Source organism: Dama dama, chromosome 5 (genome assembly GCF_033118175.1).
Source record: "Dama dama isolate Ldn47 chromosome 5, ASM3311817v1, whole genome shotgun sequence".
Classification (NCBI taxonomy): Eukaryota; Metazoa; Chordata; class Mammalia; order Artiodactyla; family Cervidae; genus Dama; species Dama dama.
Window position 1 is genome coordinate 102,118,714 of NC_083685.1, and position 6,214 is coordinate 102,124,927.

Here is a 6,214-nt window from a genome sequence, read left to right on the forward strand (position 1 = left end):
GCTGCAAAGAATATAATCAATCTGATTTCAGTATTGACCATCTGGTGATTTCCACGTGTTGAGTCTTCTCTTGTGTTGTTGGAAGAGGGTGTTTGCTATGACCAGTGTGTTCTCTTGACAAAACTTTGTTAGCCTTTGCCCTGCTTCATTCTGTATTCCAAGGCCAAATTTGCCTGTTACTCCATGTATTTCTTGACTTTCTACTTTTGCATTCCATTCCCCTATAATGGAAAGGACATCTTTTGGGGTGTTAGTTCTAGAAGGTCTTGTAGGTCTTCATAGAACCATTCAACTTCTACTTCTTCAGCATTACTGGTCAGGGCATAGCCTTGAATTACTGTGGTATTGAATGGTTTGCCTTGGAAATGAACAGAGATCATTCTGTCATTTATGAGACTGCATCCAAGTACTGCATTTCGGACTCTTTTGTTGACTATGATGGCTACTCCATTTCTTCTAAGGGATCCTTGCCCACAGTTGTAGGTATAACATTTTCATCACTCCTCAAAAAGAAACCCCACATCCTTTAACCTCCACCCCCAACGTGGCCAGGAGGGGCGATGATGGTAGTGTCTCCTGGGGCTACTGCATTTGGGGCTTTGTGTTGTATTTCTGTCCCTGACGCACTTACCATGGCTACCTTCTGATGAGCACACAGGGGGAAGGTGGAAGAGAAATTGCCCCGAATGCAGCTGTGACAGCACATGCCTCCTTAGACAATCTGGATCTCCTGCTTCTCATGGCCCTCAGCCCGGAGTCCTTCAGAACCGCCCCGTCTCCTGAATGAGGCTCCTTCTATGTATATTCTGCGCTGTGGTTTTCTCCTTTGGTGGTGGTTGTTGTTTCTGTATGTCAGATCCGATTCTATCTGCTCCGTGTCATTTCAGAATTCCTAAACCTCTCTGGTCTTCTGATTCACTATCTTCCCCAACATTGTTAAAATGGTCTTTTTGTTCTTTTCTCCTCCTCTTTTGAAATTTCTCCTTGGGCTTCCCTGGTGGCTCAGTGGTAAAGAATCCGCCTGCCAGTGGAGGCGATGTGGGTTTGATCCCTGGTCTGGGAGGATCCCACATGCTGTAGAGCAACTAAGTCTGTGCACCACAACCCTTGAGCCTGTGCTCTGGAGCCTGGGAGCTGCCATTACTGAAGCTGGTGCACCCTGGAGCCTGTGTTCCACAACAAGAGAAGCCACTGCAATGAGAAGCCCAAACACTGCAACTAGAGAGCGGCCCCTGCTCACTGCAACTATAGAGAAACCTAAACAGCAACAAAGATCCAGCACAGCCAAAAATAAAGATAAAGTAAATAAATAAATAAGAAAGAAATTTCTCCTTCACCAGGAGTTGGAGAATCATGACACCCTGCCATCAGTTCACAACTAGTTGATTTTCTGCAAAACTGAGTTTTTTAATTGCAAACTTCTAATCCTCCCATCGGGTGATTTTTCAGCAGTATTTGCAGAAAAGTGGATTTTCCATATTTCTTCACCAACTTTGACTTATTCTTCTCTCATGCTTCCGCTGTATTTGCTGAGAGTATAATCGAGGAATATCTCTCCTGATTTCAATTTTGTAGTGTCGGCGTCTTCTTGTAAGGGTGCTCTAAAGCAGAGAGAACACTGATTATCAACAAGTGTGCACTGAGGACAGTTTTCAGGCTGCTGCATCCATTTGGGCTTGGAGAACTACAGCAACGTGGGAGATTTTCTCACAGGCACTGACGTATTGATGGCAGAGAAGAATATCTTGCCTTATAGCCAAGTGGTATTTCCTGAGTCGAGACATCAATCCACAGATGTGGTGATGGGGCCAGATGCCATGGAGTCTCTTGATCTTAGGTTTATTAAGTGCGTTTTTCACTTTGTAGGGTGATTAGAGGGCCAGCTCCAAAGCACTTGGCGAATAAGTCCTACAGGGAGTTTAATGATTTCTTCCAAAGTGTTTCCTAGTGATTGCACATGCTCTTAAATTAGTCTCCACCTAATATACCCCCTTTTAGGTCTGGTACCATTTGTTAGGAAACAAGCATGTCAGAATGGGCTTCTGCTCCAATGAAGGAAAGGTGGGTATTTCAGAACTGCAAATATTCTCAGGTAATAGGGCTTCCCTTGTGGCTCTGCTGGTAAAGAATCTGCCTGCAATTCAGGAGACCTGGGTTTGATCCCTGGGTTGGGAAGATCCCCTGGAGAAGGGAACAGCTACCCACTCCAATATTCTGGCCTGGAGAATTCCATGGACTGTATATTCCATGGGGTCGCAAAGAGTCGGACACAACTGAGCGACCTTCACTTTACTTCACTTCAGTAAGGGACTGGCTTAAGCCTCAATGTCCCTGTGTTCTCTCCCTTCCTAGAATTGTTTTTCCTTTAGCGTCTAAACACCAGTAGACAGTGCCAACCCCAACAGACAGCATGAAGTTCTGTCTAACTGGCTGTGGGATCTTCTGACGAAAGCAGCCATTTCACAAATCCATCCTTACTGTCCTCTCCCGCCTGACCTCAGTCAGAGCCCCATGCGCTTTGTTCTTGTCAAATCATGACTAGCCTTTTGGGCTGCTTTCTTATCCCCATCTCCTGTCTCCTAATTCCTTACGTGAGTGCTAAGTTGCTTCAGTCCTGTCCAAGTCTGTGCAACCCTGTGGACTGTCGCCTACCAGTCTCCTCTGGAATTCAATTCCATAGAATTGTCCATGGAATTCTTCAGGTAAGAATATTGGAGTGGGTTGCCATTTCCTTCTCAAGGGGATCTTCCCAATCCAGGGATTGAACCTGCGTCTCTTATGTCTGCTGCACTGACAGGTGGGTTCTTTACCACTAGCTCCACCTGGGAAGCAGGCATAGCTAAAACCATCAATCACATTAAATAAAACTTTATCAAAGATGTGTGTCAGAAACTCCTTGTTTTCCAAGATATTTATTCTTTCTTTCTCACTGGAATTACAAAATCACAAGTGTTGACTGGACACATGATTGGAAGTTAAACTTTATTTCCCAGCCTTGCTTTTGGTTTCATTCTGGCCAGGAGAATTTAAGCAGAAGTGATAGAGTAGTGTATGCAGCTTCCAAGCTGTGATCTTGAAAGAAAAGTAAATATTTCTCTTCCTTCTTTACTTTATCAGTTGGCTGGCATATGGATGTGTTGGCAGCCGTTGGAGCTGCCATCTTGGAGAACAAGTTGGAAGCTGTATGTGAACTGAGTTCTGAGTTCTGAGAATTGAGTTCTCCAAAATTCTGGGGTCACTGTATCAGCCTTGGATGCTGAAATTGGAAAGGAATGAGAAAGAACTAAATCTTAGCTGGGTTTTAGATGTAGGTCTTTTGGCCTTTATTGCAAAAGATGAACCATAAATATTGGGATAATGAAAAGGAATAACAGAAGAACATTTAAAAGTGGTTAGTAGTTTTTTTTTTTTTTAAGAGATGGAAAAGTAAGGAAAATGTGGGGCCTTTACTAATAGCCCTGGTAAGTGAAGAGTATCAGAGTTAAGCATCAGGAATTCTGAGTTCTTCGTGATTAACTGCAAAGAAAAGGGTTTCTGATCTCCTTCTATATGCTAGCTCTCATCAGGGTCACATACAGACTGTAATAGTAGTAATAAAACATTATTTTAAAGCAAACATTCCAGAATTTAAACATTCAAATTGCTACAACACAGGCATTATTAAAAAGAAAAGTTTTGAAATTGCCTTAAGACCATATGTATAAGCCATACAATAAAATTCGCCTTACTAATTAAAAGTCACACCTCATTTTGACATATATTGATATTGCCAAACTTGATCCCCCTCCTAAATCATCAGGTTTAGCCCTGGATAACCCTTGGCTCTTTCTAAAATTCAAATCTATCCTCCAAGGATACAGTTGTAAGTCTATTTGAACGATCAAGTCACAGTTCTGAAAATAACGTCAAAGAGAATTTCAGAAGTTGTAGAGCCACAACTTCCCTAAAGTAAGTATATATCTTTTCAAGACAAGACAAAGGGGTCTGGGAATGGTCTTAAGTGATCATAAAAGTTTGGTAAATTTTAATCTGTTTGCCAACAACCAGTTACATTGGCATCACAGCTAGATTGCATTGTAAATTCTACTTTGGTTATCAACCTGATATCATTGATAAAAGTTATGGTGCTACAAACAAGCTTAGGTCTGGCTGCACTTGGAATTGAGGATTCAGCAGGTGGCCAACGGGCAGAGACATTTCACACCGAACCTGAATTAGCCTGTAACTCTGCCTTAGAAAGCAGCCTGCCTATAAATATTTCACTCTGCATCAGACAAAAGCTGCAGGGATGTGAAGCCACTTCAGACAAAAAGCAGATAAATTCCTGCTTAACGTCTACCTGATGCTTTATGATTTCTGCCCAGGTTCAGATTTCCTGGATCAAATGTTCCCAAGGCCCGTGAGGTCATGTGGTTTCAGAGACATAAGCTAAGCTCGGTGTGTATTACAGAGAAGCCATCGCATCCGGGTGTGACCATTCTGAAGGTAAGTGTTAATCCCAATCTGATTTCATGTGTGTGCAACAGCTGCTGGGAACATTAGGGTCTGCCATCTGTGTCCAATGGAGCGATTTCCTACCACTCAGACTCATCTGGCTCCAAAGTTAATTTAGTGCATATTGGGAAATTCCTGAAACAACATGAGACTTAACACCATTTTCCCATCAAATCCTTGGAGTTTTTGTTGATGTTGAGAGAGCCCGTTGGAGGTGTGAAACTGTAGGACTGGGGAATGGAATGGTTTACTCATAAAGTCTGGGACCCTTATCAGGAAGGGAGGGGTTCTTTCCCCAAGTTAAACACATGTGTTTTTCTAAGAATAAACTCAGTGCCATACATACTTGGAGTAAAACGGTCCTGGAGCATTATGACCCAAATCCTGTGTTCCTGATGAATATTTTCTGTACCAACTTGGTAACCCAAAGGATCTCTCAGATTCAACTTCCTTCTGCAGATGAAAATCTCATGACTTGGATTTATGGTCAACAGCTTTACTCATGAAAAGATAAAACTAAACAATTCAAGGAAATCCTGAGTTAGAGTTGGCATTTTCTTACCTCTTTCAGGGCAGGGCCCTTTTCTCCAAAACTGCTTTCTTTGTTTTCCTCAGTTCTTCATCCCATTCCTTTAGCATAAAGGAAACTTCTGATTGAGCTGATTTATATCCATGTGTGAATAAAGGAGAGCTGGTCTTAGCTGTAAACCACACTGAACATATGAATTTGCATTTTTAAAAGTGATATTTGGTACCCAGTCTGAGTTTAGTTCACTGACTGGACCCTGTCTTCCAAGCAGCTGCCGAAATATCCATTCTCTGAGTCTTCAGAAGGATTAGGACAGATTAGAGCTGGTGATTGCCTGAATTTAACTTTCCTCTTTTTTTGGAGTGGGGGTATTTTTTATCTTATAATTTTTTTTTACTGGAGCATAATTGCTTTATACTGTTGTGTCCAGCCTTCCTCTTTGATTGATCCAAGTGTATTTTTCTGAACATAAATATTGTTGATGCCACCTATATCAATTGACACTTATTTAGTAAAACTTGAGAGGCGTTCTAGCTTAGCATTCAGGGTACAAACTGAGGGATGGGAGCCAAGCTCCTGCATCTTATAAACATGTCGCCGTGGGCAAGTTACATGGATCTACCTCAGTCTCCTACTTCTAACTCCTAGGGTTGTTGTGAGAATTACTGCTGCGAACTCATGTTGTGTGCATAACACTGCTGAATACATGGCAAGTGTTCATAAATGTCAGTCATCATTGTAACAGAATTTAATATCTAAACAGTCCTCGTGTCACAAATTTGAATAAATTGCTTAAACTTTCCAAACACCCATTTGCACATCTATAGAATAAGAATATAACGCATACCTACCAACATCATGGGACTTCCTGGGGGCTCAGTGGTAAACACTCTGCCTGTTAATGCAGGAGGCGCAAGAGACACGGGTTTGATCCCTGGGTTGGAAAGATCCCCTGGAGTAGGAAATGGCAACCCGTGCCGGTATTCTTGCCTGGAAAATTCCAGACAGAGGAGCTTGGTGGGCTGCAGTTCATGGGGTCACAGAGAGTCGAAATGACTGAGAATGCATGCATCTACATTACAGAAATACCGTGGTTCCCATGAGACTAGTTGGGTAGAAGTGTTTTATCAACAGCGATGTCCTATGTACTTCAAAGTTATTTTCATTATCAGTTCAGTACAGTTCAGTTCA

The 6,214-nt window shown here is 42.3% G+C and overlaps 1 long non-coding RNA gene across 1 annotated transcript in view; it reads left to right on the plus strand.

Moving 5' to 3' along the window:
- The window catches only part of LOC133055996 (uncharacterized), a 31,193-nt gene extending 26,714 nt beyond the window's left edge, over positions 1–4,479 (plus strand). The window contains exon 3 of the long non-coding RNA XR_009692719.1: positions 4,365–4,479. This is a non-coding gene — a long non-coding RNA (uncharacterized LOC133055996). The remainder of the gene's footprint in view (positions 1–4,364) is intronic.
- The last annotated feature ends 1,735 nt before the right edge of the window (positions 4,480–6,214 follow it).